General features: G+C 44.2%; 1 long non-coding RNA gene across 1 annotated transcript in view; it reads left to right on the plus strand.

Moving 5' to 3' along the window:
- Positions 1-11,001, plus strand: part of LOC143828777 (uncharacterized) — a 35,416-nt gene extending 24,415 nt beyond the window's left edge. The window contains exons 3-4 of the long non-coding RNA XR_013227871.1: positions 8,277-8,314; positions 10,869-11,001. This is a non-coding gene — a long non-coding RNA (uncharacterized LOC143828777). The remainder of the gene's footprint in view (positions 1-8,276; positions 8,315-10,868) is intronic.
- The last annotated feature ends 3,219 nt before the right edge of the window (positions 11,002-14,220 follow it).

The raw sequence follows: 14,220 nt of genomic DNA on the forward strand, positions 1-14,220 counted from the left end.
TATGTGAGCAGCCAAGAAGCCTCCAGTACTGCTGTGCACCTTTCTAGTATATACCGACTTCTAGAGAAGATGGATTGGATCCCAGTTGTTTACTGGATGTTCAGAACTGGTTTGAAAAACAAACAAAAAAAATACAAATTAGGTTGTACAGTTAGCCCATTCCAAATCTGGAATCCACCATGGTATAATCCTTATCCTCTATATATTTGTGAAACAGCCTGGCAGTGGGTGGGACATGTCCGGCTATCCCCCCTGACAGACACAGATGGACAATTGGACCAGAGGGCTGGGCCTGCTCCTGTTGCCCCGTCGAAGCCCAGGCCTCGCAGGAAGAGGGGGTGGCTGAAAGGTGTCATCAAGCTGACGCCTCCCGAGCAGCCCCCAACTTCTGCCGCCTTCCCCCCACACCGCCATTACAATGCTGACCGCTGCTGTCATAGCCAGCTGCTCGCCATAGGCAGCAGGGGTTGGAGGGGTTGGAGCTCGCACCCCTGCTGAAGCCGCCCCACTCAGCTGGAGCCAGCCTGGAGCCAGGAGCCTTTGGCCCCAGCAAAGGGACAGCCCTGCCATGTCACTGACACGCCGGCCCTGTCCCTTTGACACCCATGAAGCCCACCAGCTGCCTGGAAGCCACCCGCCCGAGCCAGCCCCGCCATGAAGCAGAGGAGCCCCGCCCAGGAAGCACGGTCCATGCCAGGTAAGCCAATGCACAGCCTACCCTACCATTCGCCCCTTCTCCGCCCACACCCACCCATCCACCAACTGTGCTCTTCTGCCGTCTGCCCCCCAAGTCGCCCCCTCTATCCACCACCACCCCACTGCCGCTTCCCCGCACCCCACATGCTGAGCCACCCACCCACCGCACACTTCCGCCAGCCACTCCACCCACAAGTTGCCCCCGCGCTCTCCCCAATCCGCCGCAGTTTCTTTCTTTCTTTCTTTCTTTCTTTCTTTCTTTCTTTCTTTCTTTCTTTCTTTCTTTCTTTCTTTCTTTCTTTCTTTCTTTCTTTCTTCCTTTCTTCCTTTCTTCCTTTCTTCCTTTCTTCCTTCCTTCCTTCCTTCCTTCCTTCCTTCCTTCCTTCCTTCCTTCCTTCCTTCCTTCCTTCCTTCCTTCCTTCCTTCCTTTCTTTCTTTCTTTCTTTCTTTCTTTCTTTCTTCCTTCCTTCCTTTCTTTCTTTCTTTCTTTCTTTCTTTCTTTCTTTCTTCCTTTCTTCCTTCCTTCTATCCATCCCTTCACCCACCCCTTGCCTTCCTTTCTCGCTCCCATCCCTCCTTCTCTCTTCTACCTTCCTTTCCTACATTCTTCCTCCCAATGCTTACTCTCCTTTCTCCCCTTCTCTCTCTCTCTCTCTCTCTCTCTCTTTCTCTATCCCTCCCTCCCTCTTTCTCCCTTTCTCTATGCCTGCCTGCCTGCCTTCCTTCCCTCCCAGGGGGGCCAAGGTCCTGGGGGGGGGCCCTTCCGCAACCACCCACTGCCTGCTAGCACCCGCTGTATTTTTTCTACAGTGGGCTTAATTTCTAGTATTAATATATAATGTGATGGGTGAGTTCCTGGCATTATTCAATAAAGCCACTATTATGTTATGAAGGTATGAATCTTTGTGCCATTTAAATTGATATTTCCCACTGCAAAATTAATTTTCTTCTTGGAACCAGACGGAACTTAATGAAACTGTCTTTGGAGATTTGAAGAGAAGGTCACACCCCTGTAAAGAATTAGGAGTGAAGTACATTCTAGGGTTCATTTCCAGTGTTCTAACTGGGGCAAGTTTTGACTTGGTTGTATTACTAAGCTGGAAAGAGAATGGAAGAATCATTTATAAAAACAGGCAGTGCATGAAATAGTCCCACTTAATTGAGAGAAGGAAATACCCTGGTTGTCTGAAAAAACAACGCCAAACCAAAGCAGAGTATTGCAAACTGAACACAGAGGTTCATATAACATAGAAGATACAGAGAACACTTAAAAACATTCAAAAATTTCAATTTGTTTGCAATGTGCAAAGAAATGGTATTCGAATTAGGCTGCAAATTGAATTTGTTTCTACCTGCTCCCTTCACTGTGTTTGACACATTTTCAACCGACTTTTAGTAATCAATACACCCCTCCAGAATCAAGGACCATTGTAGAAAAGACAATATACACTGGAGAAAAGAGAATCTCTCAGGCCAACATTTTGAGAAGGAGTCAGCAGTCATGGTGAGTGTTGATATCAATGACATTGGGAAATGTAGTTGTGTGGTCCTGGAGCAAAAACTTATGTTACAAAGCAGAAAATTAAAGGTCATGACTTCAGAACTAGTATTCTCAGACTTATTGCTGGTTCCACATAGGTACAGTTTGAAGGTCTCAACATGTGCATGAGACAGTGGTGCTAGGAAGATGGGCTTAGATTCTTTTGAGTATTGAAGAACTTTCTGGGGTATGCCAAAGTTGTACAAACACATGGGCATCACTGGAACAATGGGGAACTACACTGCTAGCTCTTAATATCAAAAATGCATCAGAGCAGCTTTAAAATTTATTCCTGGCAAAAAAGCAACAACAACAACAGCAACAACAACAAAAGCCAACAGGAACTGGGAACGTTCTACTGTGGGACAATTCAGTCCAAAGGCACAATAGTAAAATACTCAGGGGGATATTGATATGGGAAAAAAATAATTGGGGAATGAGAGCAGGCTGAGAGATAGCAGCATATCCACTGCTGCAACAGCACTGGCCCTTAGGGAGGTGGGCAGGCAGGCAGGCAGTAGGGAGGCTTCTATTGTGCCTGGCCCCACATCAGACTAGGAGCCCATGCTGAAGCCCGCCCCCCCGGCACAGCAGCTGGAAGGTGGGATCATCCCTGGTGCCATGCCAGCACTGCTCCCCACCGCTTCATGGTTGGAGGGCTAAGAAGGAGGTGGAGGCGATTGATGTGGTGGGGCCATTTGGGCTGGGGTGGGCATTGGTGGGGCTTTCCTGGCCCCTGCAAACCCAGATGGGTACCACCCAGGCCTGCAGAGGCAACGGTGGGGCTGCTCAGAGTGGGGCAGTTATTGGCAGGGGCTTCCTGTCCCCCCTAACAGACACAGATGGCCAGTTGGACGAAGGGGCTGGGCATTCGGGGGCCTCCCATTCTTCTGAAGGGCAGCCATTTCCTGGCCTCCTTTCCTACCCCCGAGATCTCAGGCAGACAGATGGCCTTGGTGGCCATGCTGGCCTGTGACCCAACCTCTCCCTTCCCCATACCTCCCTCTTTTCAAGGTATCCTGCTCGGCTGGCTTACCTTACTGCCAGCTCTTCCTGATGGTGGAAAGAGGAGGAGGAGGTGGTCGGGGGGGGGCATTCCGAAGCTGATTGGTCCTCCGAGGTGACTGACATAGAATCATAGAATCATAGAGTTGGAAGGGGCCATACAGGCCATCTAGTCCAACCCCCTGCTCAATGCAGGATCAGCCCAAAGCATCCTAAAGCATCCAAGAAAAGTGTGTATCCAACCTTTGCTTGAAGACTGACAGTAAGGGGGAGCTCACCACCGCCTTAGGCAGCCTATTCCACTGTTGAACTACTCTTACTGTGAATTTTTTTCCTGATATCTAGCCTATATCATTGTACTTGTAGTTTAAACCCATTACTGTGTGTCCTTTCCTCTGCAGCCAATGGGAACAGCATCCTGCCCTCCTCCAAATGCCTTTTTTACCGCTGCATCACACTGCCTGCTCATGTTTAGTTTACAATCCACAAGTACCCCAAGGTCTCGTTCACATACAGTGTTAACTAGAAGCGTATCCCCCATCCAGTAGGCATGCTTTTCATTTTTCTGACCCAGATGCAGAACTTTACACTTATCTTTATTAAATTGCATCTTGTTCTCATTTGCCCATTTTTCCATTGTGTTCAGATCTCATTGAACTCTGTCTCTATCTTCCGGAGTATTTGCCAGTCCTCCTTGGTGTCATCTGCAAGCTTGATGAGTAGTCCCTCCACCCCCTCATCTAGATCATTAATAAATATGTTAAAAAGTACCGGGCCGAGCATAGAGCCCTGAAGTACCCTGCTATTCACCTCTCTCCAGTCTGATGAAACACCATTGACAACAACTCTTTGAGTGCGGTTCTCTAACCAATTCCCTATCCACCTAACTATCTGAAAATCCAGATTGCAGTCCTTCAACTTATCCATCAGAACATCATGGGGAACCTTGTCAAAAGCTTTACTAAAATCCAAGTAAATGACATCAACCGAATTTCCCCGATCCAGCAAACCTGTTACTTGGTCAAAAAAGGAAACCAGTTTGGTCTGGCAGGACCTGTTGGAGACAAATCCATGCTGACTTCCTTGGATCACCAAATTGTCCTCCAGATGTTTGCAGATCGCTCCCTTTAATATCTGCTCCATTATCTTCCCCACAACAGAGGTCAGACTCACTGGTCTGTAGTTTCCCGGGTCATCCTTCCTCCCTTTTTTGAAGATCAGAATAACGTTTGCTCTCTTCCAGTCCTCCGGGACATCTCCAGTCCTTAAAGAGGTTCCAAAGATGATGGACAAGGGCTGTGCAAGTTCTCTGGAAAGTTCTTTGAGTACTCTCGGATGCATTTCATCCGGACCAGGGGATTTGAACTCATCCAGTGCAGCTAAATGCCTCTTGACAACCTCTCTATCCATGTTAACCTGCCACCCAGACACTATCCTTTGTCTACGGCCATCTCTAGATGTGCCTAAACACGTTGACCTGTGGGAAAAAACAGATGTAAAATAGGCACTAAGCCTTTCTGCTTTCTCTGCATCCTCCGTTAGAGTTTGTCCATTTGCACCCAACAGTGGGCCTATTGCCTCCTTTACTTTACGTTTGCTCCTCACATAACTGAAAAATCTTTTCTTGTTACAATGGGCTTCCCTGGCCAATCTTAGCTCACTCTCAGCTTTGGCCTTTCTGATGATTGATCTACAGTGCCTAGTAACCTGTAGGTACTCTTCTTTAGAGCTCTGTCCTTCCCTCCATTTCCTGAACATTTTCCTTTTCTTTCTTAGTTCCTCTTGAAGTTCTCTGTTCATCCAAATAGGCTTCTTAGAGCTCCTGCAGTGTTTTCGTCTTTCTGGGATAGTCATTGATTGAGCATGCAATAGCTCTTGTTTGAGTAGTGCTCACCCTTCACATGCTCCCTTCCCTTCCAGCATTCTCGTCCCTGGTATGACACTCATCATGTCTCTGAGTTTATTAAAGTTTGCCCTACGAAAATCCAACATCCGCGTCTGGCTACAAGCTTCCTTGTCTCCCCATTTCAAAAGGAATTCTATGAGGACATGGTCACTTCCCCCTAGGTTCCCCACCTCCTTCACCTCATCCACCAACTCTTGCCTGTTGGTCAGTATTAAGTCCAGTATGGCTGAACATCTCTGACAGCCAATCAGGATGGCCATGCATTGTCCTTTTCTCTTTGATCTCATCTTTATATTGGCTTATGATTAGGGATGCCAGCCTGTAAGTGGGACCTGAGGATATCTTGGCATTACAGCTCATCTGCAGACTACAGAAATCAGTTTCCCTGATAAAATAGATACTTTGGAGGTGGACTCTATGATACTGTGTCCTGTCCCTGTCCTCTTCTGGCTCAGTATCTGGTGAGAGATGTAGATGTATCAACTGCTAGCAGTGACCACAACGATATTAAGTTCAGCATTTATATGTTTTGAAGCTGTGGTGGGATGGCTTGAGCAGAGTCACCTGAAAATCAACCCCTCCAAGACGGAGGTCCTATGGCTGGGTGGTAGGGGGGCAGCTCAGGAAGCCCTCTTACCCACCTTGGTAGAAACGCAACTGGTCATCGCATCTCAATCCAGGAATTTGGGAGTGACCTTTGATGCTTCCCTAACTTTGGAGGCTCAGGTCAAGAAAGTAGCTGGCCAGGCATTTTTCCATCTTCGTCAGGCTCGGCTACTAGCGCCCTACCTGTTTCCTGAACATCTGGCCACAGTGATCCATGTGACGGTTACCTTCAGAATAGATTTTTGTAACTTGCTCTATGCGGGCCCACCCTTGGGCTTGATCCGGAAGTTGCAGCTGGTGCAGAATGCGGCTGCTAGGGTCCTCACAGGGACATCTTGGAGAGCCCACATCCAGCCTGTGCTGAGGCAGCTGCATTGGCTACCGGTTACTGCCTGGATCTGGTTCAAGGTTTTGGTGTTAACCTTTAAGGCCCTGAGCGGTCTGGGACCCACATTCTTGAGGGACCACCTGATGTCCTATGCCCTCTGTTCGAAATTATTGGTCATACCGGCCCCCAGGAAGTGCCTCTAGCCTCAACTAGGGCCAGGGCCTTTTCAGTCCTGGCCCCTATCTGGTGAAATGAGCTTCCGGAAGAGCTACGGGCCCTGTGGGAGCTTTCGGCATTCCGCAGGGCCTGAAAGATGGAGCTCTTCCGCGAGGTTTATGGTTGAGGCTGGCACACCAGGGAGAGCTGGACCCCCCTGGGTCAATCTGTGGTGGGTTTTGGTTACCACCCCTTCCCTTCCCCTTGGCAGAGAGTGGGTGAATTGGTATTTTAGTCCACTGTCAGATACTTGGGTTATGTTCTAATTATATATTGTTTTATTGGGGTTTTTATTGGGATTTTTATTGGAATTTTTATTGTTGTAACCTGCCACGAGCCTTTATAGGGAGTGGCGGGCTAAAAGTCTAAATAATAATAATATCAATAGACAATTATCCCAATAGTTCAAAATAGTGAAATTATTTCAAAAGAGAGAACTTAGCAAAAATGGGGAGGGTGGGGGGGATAGTAAAAAGAAAACTGAAATGGAAAAACATAACAGTCCTATTCATAGAGTGGAGGCCCAGCACCAGCAGCCAGTCATTGACTTCCTTATCATTCCTTAACACTCAAAAGCAGATTCTAGCACGTTCCTGGGCACCATTTTTATTATTATTATAATATTTATTGCTCGCCACTACCAGCAAAGCCGTCTCATGGCAAGTTACAGAATATTAAAACCCCACATAAAATACATAAAATATAATTAATCCCCCATTAAAAATATATCCCAGCGGCAAAAAAACCCTCAATCCTCTTCCTCCCAGTTCAGACAGCTCTGTGCCTCATCAGAATCATCTATGGGAGCCTGCATAGCTCAAATGCATTTTGCAGTACATGCAGCTACCCTAAAAACATGTAACTGAAAGAAACAAGCAGTTGGGAACTGTGTACTGATGCAAGTCAGGAAAAGGAATTCAGTGCTTTGGAAGGAAGCCAATGAGAAGGAACACCCAAGAGCAGAAAAAGAGGCAACCAAAAAGGATAACACATATACCAGGTACAACTCTCAGGTATGGTGGGCAGATAATGGATTCATAAAGGGATTTCTCAGCACCGTGAAGCTGCTGAAACAGTGCAATGTTTCAGCACACATGCAAAGAAACCAACCCACCCACCCTGGAAAACCAATCCACAATAGGAATGTGAACAAATGGAACACTGGGGTGGGAATTGAAGAAAATATGTAAGCGTGCACAGATTGCACCAATAGCGCAATCCTTGGAATTGCCACAACACTGCCAGAAAGCGCCTGGAAAATGCTGTTTGTTATGGGAAATCCATATATACCTGTCAATATTTCATAAAGAACCAATTTACTGGGTTTTCCATTCTCATAATGTTAACATGTATGCATTACGGCTAAAGAAAAATATGTAGTGTGATACTGCAGTAAATCTTAATTAAGACGTGATAAATCACAAGTCAAAATGATGGAACAGCTCTTCTATGCTGAGCAATCCATCTCCGTGTTATGATATTTGCTTTATCTTTTACCATAGTTTTTAGAAATATTGCAATACATGTGCAAACACACACAAACACACAATTGTAGGCTATGCACCCTTCATTCCACATGCAAAGGAGAAGAAGCAGGGCATGAGAAAATGTTGAAGTAGATATGAGCCCCTAGCTGGTGATTATCCAAGGATTTGTTTATTCCCCATTCTCATGAGATTTTGATTAGACATAATTGCTAAAAGGAGGAAAGCAAATTCTGGAATTTTACCTTGGAAAACAAAAAACAGAAGATTTACAAAATTATGTTCTTCATGTAAAGTCAGATTATTTGGTTAACAACCCTTGCATACTACTGTGCATTATCTACAGTCTTGCTGATGTCCCTGGGACTTCTGCATGCTCATAATGTAAAGGAGTTCAGTTTGGAAGCTCATATTCTGTATTGCAGGGTAAGTGTATCAAATAACAGAGGAATGGAGATTTACAACCATGAAAAGAGTCTTTTCCCCTTTTTTCAGATGCAGTACATGAATCATCAGGAACTCCAGGAAAAAAAGTAAGACCCTGGAAACATTATTCTTTGCTTCTTGGAATTTGGTTTTCATTAATGCTTTTGGTGGTGTCTCCCTGATCCACTCTTAGATTAGAAATGCACAATATTCTCTCCTCTTGAACTCACGGATGCTCTTTATTGCAGTATTTCCTTTTAGTAACTTACTCCACATGTTGGATATCCTCTGTGTTAAACCGCTCTGTCTAAACTCACTTTGTGTTCCCAATTTACCTAATTTTAAAGTTACATCTGTTAATGCTTGGCCATATATACTCATGCTTTTTCTGTTTTCCATCGAATCATGGAAATTACAGATGGAGAAATACCAATAAGTCACACTGATTCCATCTGGCCTTAAGACACTTTTTCCTTTCTTCACTTGCATTTCACTCCTCTATTCCTGCACCCATATATGTGTGGCTAGTCTGTACTGAATCAAGCCTTTGTTCCTCTGTCTTTGCCATAATTTTCTTTCCATTCCAAACATACTAAGAAATTGTTAAGAGGAAGTTCAAGGATGATCACTCTATCAATTAGTTTTGAAAAGCAAGTTTGACTAAAGGTTAAGGAAAATTTGCATATATATTGAAATGTCATATGGTTATCATCCATTTTTTTTTTATTTTGGCAGCAATGGACATTCTTCCCTTCAAGGAAATCAGGGAAGTTTAACATGGTTCTCACATCTGCTTTTTCATCTTGATAATTATCCTGTGAGTTAGGTTAGGCTGACAGAAGGCACCAAATAATCTTCTTGATAGAGATAGGATTTGAACCTGGGATTTCCTCTTCCTAGTTAAACACTCTAACTGCTATATTACATGGATCACTTCCATATTAACTCTTCTGCCATTTGAGCATAGGGAGGATAGGCTGATCAACTGTTATTAAATCACCATGACACCTATGGAGAATCATCGTGTTCAGAGCAGGTATTTCATTGAGTAATGCAAGCTAGAGGTAAACAAATGGCAATCACCTTAAAGTCTTACCTATGAGCTTCCCTGAAGTATCTAGCTTGGCAGTGCTAGAAGCAGAAAGCTGGGCTACATGTATGGTAATATAGGATTCTGTATAGATACTATCATCAAACTACAATGGTAGATTTTTTAAAAAAGAGGAAAGTACCTAGACAGTTTCTTCATGGAGGCTCAAACCTTGCGCTGCCTCTTGCTTGCAAAAGCACGATTGTAAGCCACGCGTTTGCAAGTCTCCTCGTGGGAGACCCCTCCTATGTTTCCCTCATTGCAGCTTTTTGCCTGCCAACAAGGCTGCAAGGGAAAATAAGCCTAACTTCTCCCCTTGCTCCTTGGCTTGTTAATCACAGCAAGCCACCAATCAAAGCACAGTGGTTCTCTCGTGGACTGAAATTTTCTTCCCCCCAAGCCCCAAAATTAATTTTTCAAAAAAAGGCACTTTAGCATTGCTATGCAGTAATGCCACAACACTGAAGCACTTTTAATAAAAAATTAACACTTCCACGTTGTAATGGAGAAACGCAAGAACTAAACAATATTCCCCTTCCCTTTTGGGATTCGTGGTTTTTTCAGACTATGTTGGGGTAGATTTGTCAGAGGCTGGAAATGGTCAGTGGACCTGAAGAGTGATTTTGTGTAAACACTGGACTTAAAAACAAAGCACACAGAGGCACCTGGCTGATGGGGAGAGGGCTGCTTCATCACACACACCCCTCTTTCCTTGTTCATTCCCCACCAGCAGAAAACACAAACAGGACTGTGTTTTGCATGCCTGATCCCAAAAAGACCATGGACACTTTACAGAAGATTTTATTTTACCTTTGACAAAGTAGCTTCGCAATCCTGCAGCAATGCAGATCGTGCCATTAAAAAATAATTCTTGGAGCAGGAAAGAGAAGGGAGGGCAGGTGTGAGGGCAGGACAGTGCTACAGAGACTATTGCGTCTTTCCACCTCCATACGGGCTTGCCCCTGGTTGCTCCCTGGTGAGAAGTGAGATAACAAGTAGAAAATTCAGTGTTGGGGATTTCCGTCATCCCGAGGCAAATCTGCCCAAAACTTGAGCCAGCCCCTGGACAACCTCGGGATGCAGATGACATCATGTGGAGGGGGCTCTAAAACCCGCCAGCAACCAGAGGCTGTCCAGAGGCAGATTCCTTGTGCCGAAACATTCTTGTGTTGCATCCTAAACTTTGGAATTTTGAGCCTTTGGGTTCTGGCCAAAATTAGATATTCTTTAGAATATTCTATGCTCCCCCCCCCCGCCATGTAAAACGGGGAGACTTCTATTAACAACTTCAATACTTGATGTTCAGAGAAATTGGCTATTCCAATAGGTATTACATCAGCTCTGAGAACAGACACAATACAGTAGAAAGGAGCAAGAGTCTAGTAGCAGCTTAAGGACTAACAAAATCTGAGACAGTATAGTTAATATCAGTATTGCCTGAGAATGGTGGGCTTTTCATTCATTTCTACTGGATCAACTGGCTAAGGTTTCAAATGGTTGCAATGAAAATAAATCACAAAAAGCCCTCCATTTCACTGTTATAACCATTTTGTTTCTCTTTTCATTTGCAGATAACATCCAGGAATCATTTTTTTTTCTCTGAGAAAAAGCAGACACTGAACATTAGCAAACACTATTGGATAACACAAGTAAATCAGGACCGATTTCAGGATGTTTCCATATTTTTCAATACAAAAATTTCTTACTGGGCATAAGTGTTTGCAGACCAAACATGCCTAGAACTTAAACTTTGAAAAACGTTCTCCATTAAGCTGCTGTGTCTGTAAGAAGTGTATAAAGACAATCCCCACTAGCTCAGCTTCTCTCACATCTGTAGTGCTGTTATATATTGCTTCCCAGTGTTTGTCTGCTACACAATTATTGAAAGTACTGGAATTCTATAGAATCAAGGAACCCGTAAATGACTGTAATGTAAATCCATGTTCTGCGTAATAATATAAATTGTTGGCCAATACAATAGGAAAACTAGGACAGCACTTCATATAAGCAAGAGGGTAAGCTAGAATAGTAAATACCACAACTAGCTATATACATATGAGAAGTGAGAGATGATATATGTCATGAGTGAGCACTGCAAAGATCTAATCAGCTAACATGGGTGTCTGGAAGTGGTGGAAACGTTGTGTGTGTTTGTGTGTGTGTCATTGGTTATAGTATGATGTTTCTGGGGGAAACCTGGAATTGACATCCCACCTCTCTAGGAATTGTTGGAAACTTTATGGTCAAACCATATGTTGGAATATGCAAGATCTGCAGTGGACATGATTGAACAGAATATGAAGAATAGCTGTGTTGGTAATAATATGCTATAGTTAATACCTCATAATAACTGTAGCATAATATCATCAACATAACCCTGACCATTAATCTCAGAAAACATTTTGCTATGTATTATTCATTCTGATTATCTTCAATATCCAGTTGAAACCTTGCTTGGAGTTTAGCTCCTTCAAATCTCCCCTGTGGGACATGCAGAAGTGAGCTGTGACAACTTTAACACCAAAGCAAAACAATTCAAGGAGGTATTTCAGCATGTGCAAAACTCTCCCACAGAAATCAGTGTGGTTGGAAACACAACAATCACAATGTTCATATATTAACTTCCTAACACTGACAAAAGTTTGGAAAATAATAACAGATTGCTGGTTCTACTCCTCAGGGCAGGACTTAAAGCAGAAGATGAGAGGTACCACTTTGGCCACTTTCATATCAGAACACTGAACACCATACTTTCACTCCTGGTTATTCACCACAATCCAAAAATCAGAGCTTGAGTCCAGTAACACTCAAAATATTCCAGGGTATACGTTTTTAAGAGAATTACTCCATCAGATGTAAATCAAAATTTCACAAAATGGTGAGCTTTTGAGTTGCATTCCATAAACTGTCTTTTGTTTTTGGATTTTCATTTTCGACCAGCAACAAGTCACACAAACTATATTGAATAAGCACTTTCATACCTCAGTCCTCAGATCATCTCACTGGTGAGGCTTTGGATAGAATTCTTCCTTAGTGTAGAATCATAGAATCATAGAGTTGGAAGGGGTCATACAGGCCATCTAGTCCAACCCCCTGCTCTACGCAGGATCAGCCCTAAGCATTCTAAAGCCAAGAAAAGTGTGTATCCAACCTTTGCTTGAAGACTGCCAGTGAGGGGGAGCTCACCACTTCCTTAGGCAGCCTATTCCACTGCTGAACTACTCTGACTGTGAATTCCCCCCCCCCCCGATATCTAGCCTATATCTTTGTACTTGAAGTTTAAACCCATTACTGTGTGTCCTCTCCTCTGCAGCCAACAGAAATAGCATCCTGCCCTCCTCCAAGTGACACCCTTTCAAACACTTAAAGAGGGCTATCATGTCCCCTCTCAACCTCCTTTTCTCCAGGCTGAACATTCCCAAGTCCCTCAACCTATCTTCATAGGGCTTGGTCCCTTGGCCCCGGATCATCTTCGTTGCTCTCCTCTGTACCCTTTCAATTTTATCTACGTCCTTCTTGAAGTGAGGCCTCCAGAACTGCACACAGTACTCCAGGTGTGGTCTGACCAGTGCCGTATACAATGGGACTATGACATCTTGTGATTTTGATGTGATGCCCCTGTTGATACAGCCCAAAATGGCATTTGCCTTTTTTACCACTGCATCACACTGCCTGCTCATGTTTAGTTTACAATCCACAAGTACCCCAAGGTCTCGTTCACACACAGTGTTACCTAGAAGTGTATCCCCCATCCAGTAGGCATGCTTTTCATTTTTCTGACCCAGATGCAGAACTTTACACTTATCTTTATTAAACTGCATCTTGTTCTCATTTTCCCATTTTCCCATTGTGTTCAGATCTCGTTGAACTCTGTCTCTATCTTCTGGAGTATTTGCCAGTCCTCCCAATTTGGTGTCATCTGCAAACTTGATGAGTAGTCCCTCCACCCCCGCATCTAGATCATTAATAAATATGTTAATAAGTACCGGGCCGAGCACCGAGCCCTGAGGTACCCCGCTACTCACCTCTCTCCAGTCTGATGAAACACCATTAACAACAACTCTTTGAGTGCGGTTCTCTAACCAATTCCCTATCCACTTAACTATCTGAAAATCCAGATTGCAGTCCTTCAATTTATCCATCAGAACATCATGGGGAACCTTGTCAAAAGCTTTACTAAAATCCAAGTAAATGACATCAACCAAATTTCCCCAATCCAGCAAATCTATTACTTGGTCAAAAAAGGAAACCAGGTTGGTCTGGCAGGACCTGTTGGAGACAAATCCATTCAGTGTAAACTGAATGTTTATACACTTATAACTTAATGTATCCTGAAAGTTAGGTCAGGATCAGATTAACCTAGAGATTCTCAAATAGTGTGCTGTTGGTACACCTAAGGTGCACCGTTACATGTTGGGATTTAATATATATATATTATTTTAAAAACTCCCTTATATGGGCAGGTCAACCTATTCTCTCCCAAAGTCACCAGTGATGGGCCTGGAAGGGGTGGAGAGGGCCTGTGTCACTGGTGGCAGCTGGAGTCGAGCAAGGTGAGTCCTTCCTTGGGGTTGGGGATGAGTGGACTGGAGGTGTATCTTGGGGTTTTTTTTGTTTTAACTTGGGTGTCAGGGTTCTGCAACTGCAACCCCCCTCCCACCTTATAGTGAAAGCTACTGGTCAATGGGTTTTCCATGGACGGTGATCCCAGGTGTCCTATTCCATTGTGCTTTATCTGTGACAGAAAACTTGCTAATGAAGCAATGGTTCCATCTGGGTGATGTTACTTCCAGGCAACAGGTCACTTCCAGGGGTGATTGGCAGGGAGCTGTAGCCAGATGACAGCACTTCCAGTATGCCTCAAAGCCTGAAAATTCTTTCAGAAGTGCCTCCATGTTCAAAATGTTCAGAAAGGCTGGATTA

This window comes from Paroedura picta, chromosome 2 (assembly GCF_049243985.1).
Source record: "Paroedura picta isolate Pp20150507F chromosome 2, Ppicta_v3.0, whole genome shotgun sequence".
Lineage (NCBI taxonomy): Eukaryota > Metazoa > Chordata > Lepidosauria > Squamata > Gekkonidae > Paroedura > Paroedura picta.